Below are 19,479 nucleotides of genomic sequence, written 5' to 3' on the forward strand. Positions count from 1 at the left end.
AACATCTGTAGATCTGCTTTACTGCATCAGTAACAATTCTGTAAGCAAGCCAGACCTATCTTTAAAGAGCACCTCAGTTAACTTCTTTGCTACAAAAGTATTTTTCCTCTAGTACAAGTAAATATGTTTTGTTTCTTTAATACTAAATTTACACATTTTGACATTGGAAAAATATGTAAACTTTTCAGACACCAGTGTCTAGCCTAGCTAAAGTTTAAGCACAAATTAAATTAATGCAGTATCCATAAAAAGAACATTTGACATTCAAAAGCGACCATGCAACTTGATAGTTAATACCAGTCCATTGGATATCTTACATGTTTTATAACTCTTTTTGTCTCAGTACAACAGCTATTGTGTGTTTATGCTATGACTAGAATGAACTGTAATGTCTCAGATGCCATGGGGGTACAAGCTGAGTTAACAGTGAGTACATACCCATCAAAAACTTTTCATAAATAAACTAAGAAAACTGGAAAGAGCAAGCAGTTGTGTTTAGTTTTAATAGAGAAAAAAATCAATGCGGATGATGGATTTAAAAGTGCTTTCAGTATGATATTTCCAGCAGAATAACTGCCTCAACTCATCCACCAAAATGTCCCATAAACTTTAATGAGTGTTTCAGGCTGGGGTCAATAGGCTGATACGGGATTTTGTTAGCACAGTGTGCAACTAAGCCAGCTTTGCAACACTTTTCACTTAGTAAGAATCATTCATATTCCATAAATCTTAAAGTGTTTTACAAATGAAAGCAATTATCACTGCCCTTATTTTCCCTATGCAAAAACGGAACCATAAAGCTGCAATGAACCTATTTCCTCAAGGTCACACAGCAAGCACAGTAGTTGAAAAGAAACCAGCAACAGCAGTCCTGGTGTCCTTTGTACCCAGCTATCAAGGATCCCTTTTGCCCAATAACTCGACTTTTGCACATGAAATTATTTGAAATGGCATCTTGAGTTCTGAAGGCAAAACTTCATGGTTAATAAATCACAGAGATCAGAGTATGAAAATATTTGTGAGACCAGATCCTTCTCCCTGCAAGTGCCTGATGCTAGAGGTCAAGGGAGATGGCTGGTGAAATGACAAATGTCAGTGTTTGAGTAATGCTGTAAAACCAAGGAGTAAGGAAATGTTATGGTTAGTCAAGAGATTAATGGCTCATGATGTGCCATGAAAATTCTTTTCTGAAAGGTACTGGAGCTGCCTGATTAAAAGAGCAATCCTAGTGCCCACATCAGCCAGCACTTGCACAGACACCAAAGGAGAGGTTCCTTGCAAGCCCATGAGAGATGCAGCACAGCTTGTGGCCCCTGAGCCTCTCCACTGGTCTGTTATTTGAACTCCTGCAGCACTGGGTCTTGCAATTCTGTGAGCTACAGCAGCACCCAGAACTAATTCAGCACCTCCTGATACAGGCAGTTCATCCTTCCTGGCATGAAAGGATGGAAACAGAATCCCTTCAGTTCTCTCTGACACAGGAAATCTTTCTCAGATGAAACTTGGGCTTTCTGAGCCTCCAGACTTTTGCTCAATAGCAAAAGACAAGGAAGTGTGCAAGAAGAGCATGATGGTGAAAAAGAGGGAAACAATTCGTAAAATCCCCAAAGCATAATTCCTATTGCAGAACACTAAGCTTCTTTCTTCTCAGTCCCCTCTTCAACACTCATATTCAGTGTCTGAATGCACTACTCTTGGCCAAGTGTGAGTACATGTTCATGAAATGACATGGAGAGAAAACAGACAAACATGAAATGCCTGTTTCATCTTTCTCTTCCCTTTATTACAGTATCAGATCCTAAGAGAACACCCTTACTTCTTCTGTGCCAACACATCTATTTGAGGGTGGACCACGAAGGACTAAAGTGGATTAGACTATGCCAGGGTTAAATCGCCTTTAAGAAATTTATTTAGAGGTGAAAAAGGGGAAAAGAAGGAGAGGGGAGGAGGGGGAAGAATATATGAAGATGAGACACCAGCCCTGTTCATCTTCAGCAGGATGATAGTGACAAACCATACTTCAAAAAGAAGCAATTAAGAGGGAGCCAGTCTCACTGCAAGTATGTTGAGAAGTCATGGCCTGAAGGTCTGGGCCTCAGCCAACAGGGAACTCACCAAAGGACATGGGGCTCATTTTCTTGAGGCAAATTACTGTGAAGAATCAGGACTAAATTTGACTAAAAAAACAGTTGCATCAATGCACTGTCATTTGCTGAATTGATTGAGAATCAGCACCAAACTCGGGCCTTCGGCCATAGCTCACAGCCTCACTTTTTCATGTAGGCTTTTTTTGCTAATGGGAACCTTCCTTTTTTTTTGGTTGGGTTTTTTTTTCCCTTTCCCCTTTTATTTGAATAATGTCTGTGAAAAACCATTTGCTTTCACAAGGCGGTTAGTTTACACTGGAGGCAGCTGCTCTGTGAGCTCGAGCCAACCCTGTCCTGTCTTTAGATTCATTGCAATCTGGCCAGATTGTCACATATATTTTTAGTTTATGATGATCCTCTAATACAATTCCAGCTTCCACACAGAGTCCTTCCAACAGTCTAGCTCAGGTTAATGAACTTCAGGCCAACTAACTTGCCATTAATCTTCAGGAAATACCCTTCCTCTCTGTAACACATGCAATGTCAATCAGTGTCCTGTGCTGAAAAGACCCACGGTCACGCAGCTCAGTAGCAAACAGTTCCATGAGCAGAAATAAAACATAAAACCTAAACTCAAATTTGACTCCCCCATTCTTTCCTCCCCTCAAAAGTAAGAAGAATTTGGTCAGAGAAGGAAAAATTACTGGTTTGTTCAGTTCTTCGATACTTCAGCTAAGGACCAACACATTGTAAAACTTCCTCACCATGAACAGATCCAAAATAAATGAGGAAAAAGAGTCTGAAATGAAAAATGCTGAGGCTAAAGCTGGTTTCCCACCTTGGCTTCAGCTAGGAAATAGCACTGCACTGTGTTAATTATCACCTGCAAGACCGACCAGGGAAGGGAGCCAGGCACACACCTCGCTGAAACAGGGGCATTTCCAGTGGAATAAAGAAGCTTTTATTTGCCCCATGTAGGGGTGGGAGGCACAAGGCTGAGGAGGGGCTGAGCAGCCTGGCTCCATCCTGCTAGGCCCTCCCTGCGGGGCCCATAAATTCGGAACAGGCTGTAGGTTAAACTGCCAAAAGACAGAAAGTTGAACTGCTGGTGCCCGGCCATCCTGACAGAGAGAGGGGCTGGACCTGACTGGCACATGTGTGATGTCACGTCTCTGAAATGAGGTGTCACCTCCCTGCAATTGGTCAGATTTAGTGGAGCCTATAAAACAGATTGCTCTGAAGCTACTGTCTGAAACAAGAAAACCTGGAGCCAATTTACTAAACATAATTTATTCCAGGCCCTTTGTGGCAATAAACAGAGCTCTTCAGCCTTCTCAAACACACAGACAGTAAGGAGTTCTGTGCTTATGGGAGCTTTTTCAGATCGTTCAGCTCAAACCTATCTAAATGCAAAATCTTGCATTCACAAATACTGTGTAGTTTCCGACTTCTCCTGGCGTCATGAAGTCCAGAGCTGAAAGGACTGTGACCCATCTGCAAACACACACTTTTTTAACTGTATTCATGTAACTCTTGGTTAGTTCTGTAAAATAAAATCCTTTATGGAATTGGAGGATAATTTAAAACCTGTTTCCAACACTAGGTTTCCAAGGTCATTTTAAAATTCAGAATTTTACATTCAAATAAACAGTTACGGCTCAGTTTTAGTGAATCTAATAGCAATGTTGCAAATTGTGACAACTGAAAATCTAGAGCAAACTAGTCATTATAAGCTTATAAATTCATTAAAAAACTTAATGAGTAAGTTGCTTAGGCCATGTAGCCTCAATATCTAATTTACTATCGCTGATGCCAGAGTTTTTCTTTCTTTTCCTCATCTATCCTTGTTTGAGATCTTGAGGTTTTATTTTGTCTATGGAGTCAGAAGCCAGCAAAAGATGTCCCTTCTAGCCATCAATAAAATAGCATGAGTGGCCTGTCAGACAAACATACTGCTTTAAAAGATTTAAAACTAATCACCTACAAGAAGAAACAAAAATTACCCCACCTACAATTCAAATTTATTGAAAGGTACCCTATCTCTTTATGATCTCTTCATTAAGTATAGGTACTTTATATATATGCACACAAATTTAAAGCATGTTACTTTAACTACAAATATACAAATATGTGTCCAATGCATTATGTAGATGTCTCACCTTGAAATTATCACACATATTCCAAAAGAAAAATTACTATGGTTGACTGTTGAGTGGTTCAAAACTGTACTATAATCATGAACTGGATATTGAATTGTCTTTGTTAATAAGAGAGAAAACTATAAGCATACATGACTCAGATTAGTAACTTATAAAATCAAACAGACTAAAAATAAAATTGCATCGTTAGACTTACTTAATATTCTTAACTTAGTTCTGCAATAACAAAGATGACATTCATCCAGAGCACAATGAAACTATGTTCTTGTACCACTTAGATAGATGGTCTGTTGATATATTATTTGGCAGAAGATGCTTTTCTCTTCATTGTGAAATCTCAGTTAACTCCATCCAAGAACTGGTAAACAGTATTATTCATCACTATTCTCCTACTTATTAAGTAGGGTTTGTGCTGTTTATAGTCCAGAAAATGTTCTCTTTCAGGAGTCAGAAAAATACTGCTTTTTACATAAACCCCAGATCAGCATTGCCTCACTTCCCAACACCAGGAAAAATTAATTAATAAAAAGACAATGGTACAATCAAAAAAAATGATGTGAGCCTAGAGTAGGTGATCTTTTTTTCTTTTTTTTTGCTTTCATCACTGGGTTTAGTGTACCTGGCTTAGATGAAGTTTTGCCATAGAGCAGTCTTCACTATTGTTAAATACCCAAATGATTAGCAAAGACTCATAAGAAGCATAACCCAGCTTACAATGAGTTTTACAAAACTTTAAAAGCTTTCACTTTTACTGAGCTTCTCACAGGATTTATACACTATCCATTCAACACCAATAACTTGGCAAGAAAAATCACTGCTCTGATTCCCACTTGAGAAGAACCAAATAGAGCAAAGAAAAATGAAGGGTCTGAGAGACAATGAGGATACAACCGAGGGAACAAAGACAGCAAAAAATCTGTTTTTATTGCAAAGAACCATCTGATAATAAATAAAGCTCTCCAACAGACAGAGAAAATACATTTAAGGATTATGCTGGATTTTTTGTACATTGAGATGAATTCAAACTAAAGTAAAAATGGTGACTAAGGAAGTGAAACTTGAGAGAAGTAGAAGGAAGGAACTCTTACTTTGTTTACTTTTTCATACTTTTCTGCATCTTTCTGAAGGGAATCTACTGGTGGAAGCATTTCTAACAGGCATGTAGTCTATTTGGAGATAAACACTGGTAGAAATGGGTAATCTTTACAGAGTGATCTGTGTCACACTGCTCTGAAGAGCTTATCTGACCATGAAATTTACTGTCAGGCACCTAAAATTATACACATAGGAAATGAGCACTTCATCCTCAGAAGATACCAGGATATTTTTCAGGTCTATGTCAGTGAGGTCAGGATTACACCCAAAGATTTCACACAGACACAGAAGCAATCTTTTCAGAAAGTGGCAGATAGACAGACATGCACACAGACATGTTATGTATCATTACAAATGGTGATTCTGAGAAATTTTATCTGTGGCATTAAATCTTTTGGACATATAACATAAATCCAAGACCGAGGATAAAACAAATGCTATTCTCTAACCCTAATTATTTGTATATTGCGTCTCCTCAAAAAAAAAAAAAAATCCTACTCATGGTTTTTTACATTCTATAGACTGTTTCTCAAACACAGTATCTGTTGTTCAAGAAAAAGGATGGGATGGAAAGCAACTTGTCATCTGATAATGTAATAATGATACTGCCAAGAGGAGGTAGGCACATAAATAAAATGTCCCACCAGTCAGATGTGCAGCCGGGTTCTTTGCACAGAAATATCAACATGCCTTTCACTCTAAAGTTAGATGCATATGCATCTCTTACAGATTCTTTTTCCTCTTGTTTTTTCTTGTTTTCTTTTGAGGAAGGAACTATGACTTCAGGTATTACGTCCATAATAACAGCTTTCCATAGGCTCTTTATAAACCCAAACAGAAGCCAAAGAAGAAAGCAGTGTAAGGCACGATTTAGCAACACATAAGAATCAAAAGGAGCCCTAAGCCAAACCTCAGTGTTACATTATTTTAAATACAGCATGTTTCCCCAGAAGACCAGAAAAACCACTAGAGCTATGAAAAGCAATTCTAAGATGAATTTTGTAACTTTGGTATCCAAGAAAAGAAAAAGGCAGTAGCATGAAAATTCCTAGAGACATTAATGAAAAGGTAGACTAGATGGAAACCACTTTCTGCCAAGTACTGTGACGTCTGAAGGGTTTCAAAGAGAGACAGAGAATTTTCCTCTGAAATGTCTGTCACCACCTGCAGCACTTGGGGTGGTTTGGCTCAGCTCTGAGTGAAGGAGACAGGGAGAGAACACTTGCAGGAAGCTTAGCCTGTGGAACAGCCTTGGCCTGCTTTTGAGAAAATACCGAAAAGCCAGAAAATTATCATGATGGCCATCAGAGAAAATAAATGCTCATTTTGGGGAGATTTTCCTGAGCATTTAAACCCTAGCAGACTGCATTTGTCCTGCCACAGCCTGAATTAACCCCAGGCAGCACTGTCAAGCCAGCTAAACCACTGACCCTGCAACCACCATTCTTCTGCTGGAAGAAACATAAACCTACAATGGCCAACACAAAGGAAGGATTAGTCTCTTTTTCACCTCCAGGAATTCTTGCCAGTGTTTTGCTATGGAAAAACTGTTCTATTTCCTGTCGTAGGAGACCTTCCAACATACGCATAAGTGGAGCACGAGTCCTCTAGCAGGGACCAGAAGTCTGAATTAGCTGATATTTTTGGGGGTTACCAGTAACTAGTGTCAACGGGGTATTTTACAGATTAGTTACTTGAACTTGCCCTACCATGCCTTTTGTACGTTTATGAAAAACCCAGCTTGATGAGAAGGTAGTGTAGCACTCTGGTGAAATCTGTCATATATCAAATCCAGACTTACTGCTCTGCACGATACAGCACCAAGGTGGGTAACAGTGAAAGGGTACAGCCAGCAAGGTGTCTGCATGGATACATCTGCAGATGCAAGTAGTTGGGGCTCTTCTGTCCTTGATCCAAGCCATCCAGATCTCAGCCAGCTCCTAGTGCTGGATGGCTCCATTAATTGTACACTATACAACAATATATTACACATTTCAGCCATACACGCATCTGAGGCACCACCAACCAGCCAACTCTGTGTGCAGGCTGAACCTGCAGACCATGCACAGTCACAACCCAGAAGACCCTTCTAAGCCAAAAACTCAACCAAAACAACCCCAAAACAAACCCTCCCCAAAGCAGAAAGAAATAAAGGAACAAATATTTACATTTACAGAAATATTTATAATGTTCATTTCATTTCACAGCCAATGCTTTACTGTGCTAAAATTTGTAGCTAGATTATCTGATGTAAGCGTTAATGTCTTGCCAAATAGTTTGTAATTTTTTTTAAATGCTTGCAGGCACTCTCAGATTCCCCAGCTGTATCTAAAGTCTATGACACTCTCAGAGAAAAACAGAATGTTACAAATGTTAAGTAGAGGCAACTGCATGTTGTAGTAGGCATCTTAATATAATTAAACTTTTTTTTGGATTATTTCTGTTTTTCAAATCCTGATAGGATGTTTCCTTAACTGCCAGTTATACTTAGTTTATTGTCAGCTGTGTAGAAGTCAAATAATAGTTTGCAAAAGAATTCAGGCTAACACAGTTTAGCAATGGTTAAAAAATGTGTACTTCATATGGCAGCTGGGCTTTGATCAAATATGTTTGCTATATATCCAATGGCATATTTTCCTAAAATTCCTTTCATCAATGTATGGCCTCATTATTTGATGCACTGTCAGTGAACTCTGTACAGCACAGTCTTCAGGGTTTAATACATAAACCACGCTATAGGGAAAGACATGCCAGAAGGATTTTAATTTACACTTCCAACAAATTGATTTAATAATTCATGACTATATGCTTGAACTCTTTTGGAGGAGGGTTTTTTTAATCCATTGTCCAACTAATTTTGGATCAACATTTTGTGCAGCCAGAATGTAAAATGATACACATACGAACGTGTACACTGCAGTGCAGTGATCTGTGTTGGCCCATTAACCCAGTTATTTTATTGTTGGGCTGAACACATTTGCTTCCTTCCTAGTTTTTTTAAACATTTGATTTCATTTAAATTTGGAGTATGTGTGACAGGGAATCAGCAGAGCCTCTATAAAAAATCCCACTTGTGAGCTTATACAAGTCACTGACTCAATGCGGACCTATTCCTCTTGATGGGTTTCCCTCAGGTACTCAACATCACAGCATCTGAGCAGTTTAAAAGCTTTAATGGCTCTACTCTCTATCCTCTATCCTTGTCATCAGGAGTTAATTGGATTTCTTTTAATGCTACCATAGGAGATGACATCCCTTGGATAAGGTCACACTAGCAGTCAGGACCAGTACCCACGTCCCCTTAGTCACAGAGCCAAACTTCTCCACAGGCACAACAGACTTTTGACTCCTGCAGTGAGATCCATGACTCAAATATCACTTCTTCCAGTGTTTTATTCTTGATTTAAGTGCTTGTGCGAACTGCAGAAAATTACAAGCAATCACAGTTTCATTTTCTCTAAAGAACTTCACAGAGCTGCATAAGGAATAACATGCTGCCAGCATGAGTTCAGACAGCGGGTTATCAAATCTTTAACAGTCCTGTGTCCCCTGATCATCAGTTTTACTATTTTCAAGGGTTACAACATGCTACTATCAGACCCTCAAAGAACTTTCTGTTTGCGTCACAGCAGAAATCAATTTATATTTGGTGCAATAGTTTTTTTAAGCTGATTTGAGAAGGGTGCTATCATGACATTTCCTGGAATCCGAAACAGCCATGCTGAAAAAGAAACCAAGAATTCAGGTATCACCTCCTCCATTCAACACAGAAATACCTCCACTTTGGTTTAAAACCACAGTAACTTTCCTTTGTCTTGTGAGGACAAAGTGAGGATAGAGAGTACACAGATGAATCAGTATTTCACTGAAAAAAAGGAAAGATTTTTTGATGGTTAACCAGTTAGTTTCCATAACCAGAAGACCAATATAAAAAAGGTAGGACGTAAAACACCACTTCTAATTTCCTTTTCCCCAGCAGTCATTTGTCCCCTAAGATGATGAGGCAATCTCAATGTTGAGGGAGTTCTGAGGTTTCATTCCCTACAAGGAGCGTCAATACTGTAACAGGAGCTCAGAGAAGTCGTGGATTCTCCATCTTTGCAGACATTTGAAACTTGACTGGACATAGCTGAGCAATCTCATCCAAAGCTGAAGTTATCCGTTCTTTGAAATACAAACAAAACCATATGACCTCCTAATGTCTCCTTCAACCTTAATTTTTCTACTACTTCCTTTAGCAGTTAATGGACAAATGAATAAATGAACTGAATCACACACTGAAGGTCTTGCTCAACATACAACACCCTTCCACCTAAACTTAGATGCCTGACAGCCATCAAATGACTTGTTCTACTCTCTAGTCATCTTATCTTCCCAAGGACTCTTCTGATAAGGGCAATGCCTAACTGATCTGCTTACGAATCAACTACCCTACTACTAAAATCTGACTGAAAACAGGATCGCTTTTCTTTTCTAAAACTGTCCAAAAGCTGCAGCAATTCAAGAACTGATTCACAGGCAGATCATAAACCCTGGTATCAAGAACAGCAGCATGTGCATAGGACAAGTGAAGTACACACAGCATAAGGGCAGGCACTGCATTATCTCTATAACTTAATTCAGTATCTCACAGCTGCCAGGTAGTGTTCATCCATGTGGTCCTGGTTTGCCCATCCCATGAAAACTAACCACAGAACTGAGTGTCAAAATTATTAACACAGTATGTGAAATAAGGCTTTTGCCTGCACTGATGAGACAAGAAGGGGATTTCTCCCAGGATTCCCCCACTGGAGTTAGAAGAAGCTGGGTGAGAAATGCCACTGGATGAACTGTTGACACCCAAACCAAGCCAATGACTTCTGCTCACCCAGAAGACAAGACCACCTGCATGTTCCAGGCTGACCTCTCTTTTCTGTCCAAATCAGCAACTCCTTCCTGCCAGTGGCACCAACAAGTGGAAGCCATTGTAGCTACCACATTAAATATTTCTCAAGGCTGTGGGGAAAAAAAAATTACTGGAAAGGATTTGGGCTCCACACTGGCTTAGCTAGGAAAAGAGATGCAGTGGAGAAGATTGTGTTTCCATAGCCATGGCTGAGCAGGTGGCAAAGACACACCACAGGTGCTTGTTCCATAGAGGATTCCACTCCCTGGTAAAACAGCCACTCCTCAAAGAAGCCAGGACTTGAAGATATCCAGGACTCTTCCTGTCAGATGAGTCTTGTGTAAGTTTATGAAGCCTTGGGATCACCATGATTAACTATCTTCCTTAAGCCATTCCCCACCAGGCTTTAGTGCTTTTAAACCACCGAACCCTTGAATTAAAGAGGGAGATTTCTCTTTTCACAGCTGTGACTCAACACAGGAAGGAATTCAGAGACATCTGAAAACAAAGACAGGCAGAATTTAAAACAAAATCCTTCAATGACAGATTTAGCAAGTGATGGGCACAGCTGGAGCTTACAAATATAACTAAGCAAATGAGCATGCATTATACAACAACCTTACATGGACAGATCCTATGAAGGGCAATTTCCTCACAAGGAACTGGAAAAACCAAACTGCTATGAATAAGTCATCAGAAAAAATAGATATTGGCTGTTCAAAAGGAATCTGAGTCCTTGGGTCCTTCAGCAAACTAAATGGTAATCACCTCTAAAATGAGGTATGTGACAACCAATTAAGCAACTTAAGCCTTGATTTTTAGTTATTGTATATTTAAGTCACAATGCAAAATCAAAATTCCTGTGCCTAGAGAAGAGTAAAACGCTACTAAGATACAGTTTTCAAAAATTATATAATACCTTTCAAACATTCAAATTAAAATATACAGTAACTAGTACATACATCATTGAGTCACTGCAAAGGAAATGCATCCCTAATTTTTCAGCTGGGGAAGCTGATGCTAAATGTACTCAGTAGATATTCTAGGAGGAATTGAAGTGAAAAAAAAGACTGAAATTAGATATTAACAGCTAATTATCAGTGTCACTATCTTAAACATGACATGCTTCTTTCTACCCAGTCAAATGGGCTACATGACACAGCATATCAGTTTTAAGAAGCAAGCACAAGGTTGCAGATGAACTTCACAAAATGCAACAAATATCTTGAAGATAATCAGTCATGAGGAATAAACCTATTGACCACCTTCACACAGTCCTGCAAAAGCAAAACAACAATGACTACTGAAAACTCTGCTTCCCTTGTCTGCTCAGCTGGGGTATGTGACTCGCATTAATGGCATTGGGAATAATGTACTTGCACTCAGAGCCTGGACTGACTGATGTCAAATGAAGTTCAACCATTCATATTAATGGGGATCAGCATTTGTCTGAGGGAATGGAAGCCTCTCAGACCTCAGGGTCATGAATTGACAAGCTATCGAACATTTTCTGTGTAGTGCTGACCATCCTCCATCCCCACTGAGCTCAGCTGTCTAGACCCTTAGTCCCACTCCAGCTGCTTTGTGCTCCTCCTGAGGCACAGAAAGAGCTCATTACTGATTCCTTCTGTGTAATGTGCAATGCGGGCTGAGGTCTCACAACTCCCTTTCTAGGAAACACAAAATAGTCACATTTTTCTGCACCCCGAGAAAAACAGAAACATACATGCAAACTGTGAGTTTTGTATTCTGGAGATCTGTAAACAACTAAGCCATATGGTGACAGAAGTGCCATTAATGTGGAAGAAGAAAAAGAAAAGAAGAAAAAGAAAAAAGGGACACTGAAAATATCACCTCAAAAGAACACAGATGACTAATAACTCGTACAAGAAAAATGATTGTTAAATTGCTATTGTCTCATGCCACTAATAAACTGGGAGGATGCAAATAGCAGTCTTTCTTACAGATGGACTTTCTGGAAAAATACCTTCTCACAGCACTTTTTCTTGAATGGTTTCAGAGTATCTATAACCTCATGGGTTGTAGTCATGCTAATGATCAGCAAGCAGTAACTTCAGATGGCTGATGAAAGTCTGTAGCTGATATTGTCTGTCAAAACATTAAAATATGCAAAGAAAAGCACTGCAGCAGTTTTGGTCTTCTTAATGTAAAGTAGAGCAATTTTGGGAGTAAGGACAGTTATAATTTTCACCATCATCATTAATCCTAATACTATTAAAACAGCAATAATAACAATGATAACCATAACTTTTTTGGCGAAAAAAATTCTGCCAGATGCAAATTTAAATTTTATGTATGATAAGAAAGTCATCTCTTTCCGGCGAGATTTACAAATATAACCCAGCTCTGGTAGTCAGGATGTGCAGAGTGAGTGAATTCAAAAAGCCCACTCAAGCCTTGGCATCTGTTTCTTAGAGGCACTTCAGCCACATTCTTGTTTTTAAGACGTGCATGTGTAAACATTAAAAAACACAAAACAATAAGAAGATAAGAATCCAGCATGCAAGGCCAACCCTAACAAAGGATGAGACAAATTTAAAAAAACAAGATTAAAATAAATGCCTTATGTGCATAATAAATTTCAGTATCATGAGTCACTAGACTGACTCATGAACTATAACTTGACCATGCCTCTTTTAATTGTTCCACATAAGGATCCCCATCCTGAAAAAGAAGAATATCTTTAGCAGACATAGTGCTACAGCTGGTTTTTTCTTTATCAATAGTATATGTGTACTGTAGTGCAAGTTATAGAACTTAAGTTTTGCTACAGGTTTAGAAAGAAGCATGTAGGATGTACAAGATATGCAGCTACATCAGAAAATGCCTTCTATATGTACTTGGAGAACTACCAGTAGAAATCACCACAAAACCAATGAAGATCTGTTCCTCACAGTAACATCAGGTGAAATATAAAAGCTAAAAAGGCAAGGCTGCAAACCAATGCAGTCAGTAACTGAACAAGTAATCACATTTGATCTTCTTTCAGCATTAAAGTTTTATCTCAATTTTCTTTCCTTAGCAATATGGACCAAAATACACATTACTAATTTTCTACATTTAAGCAGTTCTGGGTTTTCTCCACCTTCAACATTCATTTCCTGTTCCAGAAAAATCCTCTCATACAACAGCTCGTTACTTAAGTAAGAATATAAAAATGTTTGTAATGGCAAGACTGAAGGCTCATCCAGTCTAGTGGTCTCTTTTCAACAGTAAGAAGAATAATTATAGAACATTTATATATGATATTTCCCCATCCTTAGTGCTCCCCCTTCTCTCCATCTATTTTCAGCTCAGGAGATTTCCTGAGTCTATTGTGGCCTGTCTATTTTGCAACCCCAAGTAGATATCACATTCAAGTACTTGTCCAGCGTCCCTTTGAGCCCTTGTAAAATTCTTGCATCTGCAACACCATCTGGCAAACAATTTTATATGTCTGCTACCCCATGTGTGAAGAACCACTTCCAATACCAACAGTGCAATGTGATAATGTATTAATTTCCCCTCATACACCACCACCTTCATAACATTAGCCAGAAAGTAGATCCCACTGGGCAATAAAAAACCTGAAAATTCTGATTTAGTTGTGATGATCATCCAACTGTTTCAACATTAGAGGCATTACGCATGCTACCTCATTATTTTATTTTGCATAAAATCGTGTCACGGAATGAGTGGGAAATTAAGTGAAAATTGGTCAAGAGAAAGTTAAGAAGGTGAGAGTAGTCATCAGTCCTAATGAGTATTTGCTGCCAAAGAAAAATATCTTGCTACGGTCACAGCACGAGATGAGATACAATATTTCACAACTAAATCTTTGGTGAGAATCCAGGACCAGCTTTGAACAAAGTAAGTTCAATTCAACAAAGTTAAGTTTCTGCCAAGGCTGGCAAATACATGGGCGGGGCAAAACCAGAGGTGAGATCAGTGAAAGAGAAACCCTTCAGGTTTCACAGTCATCAGTGGCTCCACACCAGTTGCAGAAGGGCTCCCACACGAACTTGTGAATACCTTCAGGCAGGTAGGATGAAAAAGGCATCCCAAGCACCCAGCAGTTGGGGAGCTCTGTCGCATCTCTCCTTGACAAGACCCTTGGCCTCTCTCACACTGCAGTAAAATTCACTTTTAGTTTACTGACATGGTCAGGTTTTCTCATATCCACAACTTTTACTCTAATAAAGGCGGCATGGGGGTGAATGGTTTTACTTTTGCACCAGCTGATAATGTATCTTTAAAATCTTCTGCTCTTAAAATTATTGAATAATTTAAGAAATGTGTTTTAAGATTTATGCTACAAATTGACTATGAAGAAAGAGAGTTATAAGCTCTATTAATCTTCATGTTTCAAGGTGTGAGTGATGTAAGAAACACCATCTTGCAATACAGAACAGTAAAATTGTGAAGATTTATGCCTTCTGTAGAAACATCTGGTCTTACCCACTCTTGCTGCCAGAATGGCAGACTGGATGAGCTGCTTGTTTATTTCAGCCAGGGGTTTCCTTGACTCTTGGACTTTATGTTAAGACATGATGAACATCTTACTCCCACTGGAGGATTTTTACTCTCATGAAGTCAATAGGTCAGAACTTGAAATTTACAGCTCATGAAAGGGATTTCTCCTTTGAGTTTGTTAGATTTTAGTGCAACAGTAGACAAATATGAATACTTAAAACAATTGTACTTCATGTACTCCATACTTGTGCTTCATACAGGCACAGGCATTAATTTAAAGGCCTGTCAGAACACAACTTCTTTAGCAACAGAGTGAATCATGAGGGGTAGGAAATGTACAAAGGGGTTACAGCTCACAGAAATACAATAGTGAACCCTATCAAAAAAGTTCCTTTCATTTTAAAACAAAAACAAAGTTTTCAATTCAGTATTATAAACTGTAATTATTTCAGAGGATCGAATTAGTATTATTTATTTACTTAGAATTCAGAATCGTTTCATTCTTTCCATTATATCTATCAAAAGTCAAATTTCAAGTTAAGTTAGTATCTGCAGTGGATCACTATAATGCAAAGGCATTTCTGTCACTGCCTAATGAATTTCAGAATTGTTTCAAAAAATACACATGTTCAAAAGTTTCTCGATTTATCAAAAACTAACATTGAAACAATGACAGAAAGCATACACTTTCTGGAAAAAAAGTCCTCATTAGCTTTTAAAACAGAAAAGTTACAGCACCTTTTTCAATTACAGCTACTTTTAAGATTTTCCAGAGGTAGCTACAGTTTGGCTTTGACCCTACTATTGCAAAATGCCAGAAATACCAAATTATAGTAGGGAAAATGTTGTGTGTGCACACATGTATGTGTTTGTCTACGGTCTGCATGAGCACTTGAAAAACATCCAACATATACACACAGCAAATCACATAATTAAAATTAGTCTTATGCCAAAGAAATTTGTCTTTAAAGTAGAAAACAATGGAAGGACAGCAGAGATTTCTCAGTACTAAAACATAATGCTTCATTTAATGAGTAATCCCTGGAGCATATGGATGTTTACCTCACTCTGGGCAAGCTCAAGTGCATAGACAGACAATTACAGTGCTTCAGCTGATGTATGATAACTTGTTAAGCTGCTGTAATGCAGTGACATTCTTTCATGGGCTTAGAGACTGCATTCCTGTATTTTCCTCCATGCCAATATGACTTTTGTCTTCCAGATTGAATGGCTATAAGATATAAATGGCATGTTCAAAGTTAGGATGCCTGAATCTGAATGCACAAAGCCCTGGAAACTTAAAAACTGGAACCTCTGTCTGCAGTCTCTCTGTGAGTTTGGCAGGTACTGTGTCTGCATCCACTCTGCCTTCAGAAAAATAAAATATTAGTAAATAAATAAAAAAAAGGACAATATTTTGCAGTAGGAAAATCACAATACAGTTTGGTTGCATTGCTTCTCACATGAATAATGGCTGGACAGCAGACTTATTTAAATGACCCATTGAATACGGTTCAAAAAAATTTATAGTATGTAGATATAGGCTGCAGATTAATAGCAAATGCTGGCAAATGGCTTCAGAGAGACTCCAAGTTTTGCTTTGGGAGAATGGCAAAAGGAGGAAATATATTGCTGAAGTCTCTCTTCCCACCACTTTTACACTGTTGCCTCTTGTCAGAATGTAGGGTGCAAAGTTCTGAGACTGGTATTTGGCAAAAGCACAGCTTAAATTATATTAAAAACAAAAAAACCAAACAAACAGACAAACAACAACAACAACAAAAAAAAACCCAACACACTAATGAAACTGCTTTGGTCAATCACACATAGCTATTGAACACTTCCTTTATTGTGGTGAGTCTTCACTTCTCCATGAAATTTGTGAAAGCTGAAGGCAGTACTTCAAACTATTAATTTTCTAGGCTTTTAGACACTATATAAAAATCTTATTTTTCTATTCCATATTACTGGACAAGGAAAAGTTCAATACAGCAATTGCGAACTGTACTGCTTGGTAATATGTGAACTCTAGAATCTCAGAAATGCCCACACTTCTCTATTTCTTTCAATGTATTTGATCCAAAATTCTGTCAGTGTAAAAGGAATTTTAAAGTGGTTTTAATGTTCTTCTATTCATAACAATCTAAGGATATAAAAGGTGCAAGATTCACAGAAAAGCAACCCATCCACACTCAGATACAGACATACACAGTATGGATAGGTATGCTTTATTCCACAAGAAACTCTTGTGGTTCACAGCACCTGAGTATGAGTTTCCAGGTTATTATGATCTTACTTCTTAAATATTAAAAATATAACACACTCAAGAAGTTTTTTTGGTTGTTGTTTTTTGGTTGGGTTTTTTTATGTTTGTTTGTTTGTTTGTTTTTGTTTTCTTGGGTTTTTTTTTTAATGAAGCCAAAAGTAGCAGTCAATTGTCATCTGTATTTTGGTTGGCATATTTCACACAGGAGACCTTTGATATTAAACCATGGTTGAAATATCAAAATTCCTTCAAATACTTATGCCTGTTAATGATAACTACAGCTGCCCTTATAATCTGCTGCCCTTGATATGACACATTCCTACAGGAATATAAATCTCCAGGATTAAAAACCAGTATTCATCTCAGGGCTCTGCAGACACATACAGCTTTATTCTTCTGATGCTGCATAGTATTATCATTGGGTTAATATGATGAAATAGACTTTCTTTTTTCCTTTTTTTTTTTTTCCTGAAGCTTATCTAGTCTCACATTATTAATCTGAAAAGAGGCCAAACCAAGAAACAGGAAGAGAGATACAACAAATTCAGAGCTCAAATACGGTCACTTGGGCCACTGCACATCTTCAATAGAAGCCATTTAGTCCAAGACATGGGAATATTGAAAAAGAAACATTATGAAGGGAGACTACTGAAAGCTGTTTCCTATCTGTTAGAGATCAAAGAGGATCAGACCAAATATGAAATTATCTTGTAGCTGAGGTAATAATGTACCTAGTGATCTTGAAATGAAATGTTTAAAAATCTGTATTTCTACTTTTCATTTTAAGAGATGTGCATTTTAATCCCATGAGTAATCCCACGATGATAATCACAAAATTGTACCATATAATTAAATTTAAAAGCAAGATCTATTCCATCCTTGAATCAAAATTATTCCTTTCATCACAGTAAAGTCATATTGTTTTTAAAACCTAGTGACTTTATTTATTTAATTTAATTCATAAGCCCCTGGTTATCACTGTAATTTTACTCATACATAGGTTATCAAATGTGCACTGTTATAGCTGCTTGAAGTGTATTTCCAAAATCATTAAAGAACTAAGACCCAAAGACACATCACCACCTCTTGCAGAAATGTCAGCCATGCTATGAATAAAGCATAAGCTTAGAAAAACATCATCACCCAGCAAACAAATAGCATTTGCTGAACCAAACACGTGTCTGGAGCTGTGCTCCTGAGCTAACTGAAGGCAGATCCTTGTACCATGCCACAGCACGCTGCAGTTGAGAAATCCCTCAAGCTGGCCATAGAGAGTTCAGCATGCTGTGCAAGGGCAATTGCCAAACTCTGGGGCAGAAGGTATGGCCAGAAATCCCAGAAATCAGGCTAGGAAACAATGCTGCTATCTGTCACGGACATGCCTGACAGGGTGAAGAAGGCAGCAAGGACAGGGACTGGGTGACACTGCCTGGGAAGCTGCAACAAGCCATTGCAAGGATGAGCCCTGGTCTGGGGGATGGCTGGGGCTGAGAACAGGGAGAGGAAGCGTAGGTGACACCAAGGAAGGATGATGGAGCTAAACTAGCAACCAAGGCCAGCACCTGTTCCTGCAAGTGATGGCCCAAACCGCCACTGCACCTGTGTTCAGCTGTGTCCAGCCCAGCTGGCGCAAGACTATGCCAGGGACACCATGGAGATTGGGATGGGAGGGGTTATTGCCCCTATGGCAGTCTTCTTAAAAACTGGAGGCACACTTAGATTACACTGGAATTATTCAGTATCTAAACAGCAAAAATTGAATGGGAATAGGCATACCTGCAGCGGGCAGACTGCCTTATCCAAAGACACTATAAACTCAGTCACAGGAGACCCAAAACCTCTGTGCTCATGTTAAGCACCTAATTCTAAAGTGACGTTGAATTTAGAATGCTAGATAGCTAGCTATGACTCCCTGGTATATCCAAAGAGAGAGAGAAAAAAAACCAAAAACCAAAAAACAAGCAAACAAAGAAACCCACAACAACAAAAAATTAACTGAACTCTCAAAGAGCCTGTTCTAGAAGCAAGTAATGAACTGATGGGTACATGCACTGGGATCTGGCCCAGCCTCATCTCCAAGTTGGAGGACAGAAAATTTCGCAACTCTGCAAGAACCCTTCTCTTCTTTCCTGTGTGTCAGACTAACCCCGACCCAGAGTGTATCTTCTAGTTCAGTGCTGTCCAACATATGGTTCCAGGCAGGATGTTGCCTGTAAAATGCTTATGCACTAATTCCACTAATTAGAGCATTCAAAATAAAAGCAGAGCTTTCCAAGGGTGACCAAAAGGCAGTGCTGCCTTTCTGACAGAGACGTGCCATCAGCCACAGCCAAGGCCCCAGCAAGGCTCCTGCATGACTGAGGTACTGAGCTAATGTGTCTCCAAAAACACTATGAGACCCCATCAGCCAAGCTGTGGATTTTGATTTACCCACCTGACAGCCCTGTTCAGCCTTTGCAGACTTTGCAGAGCATCCCCACGAGAAGCACCTGCAAAAGGAGAGGAAGGGAGGAA

General features: G+C 38.8%; 1 long non-coding RNA gene across 3 annotated transcripts in view; it reads right to left on the reverse strand.

Annotated features, from left to right (window-relative positions):
* The window catches only part of LOC120411960, a 44,598-nt gene that overhangs the window by 3,353 nt on the left and 21,766 nt on the right, over positions 1-19,479 (reverse strand). The gene's annotated exons all lie outside the window — the stretch shown is intronic.

This window comes from Corvus cornix, chromosome 1A (assembly GCF_000738735.6).
Source record: "Corvus cornix cornix isolate S_Up_H32 chromosome 1A, ASM73873v5, whole genome shotgun sequence".
NCBI lineage: Eukaryota > Metazoa > Chordata > Aves > Passeriformes > Corvidae > Corvus > Corvus cornix.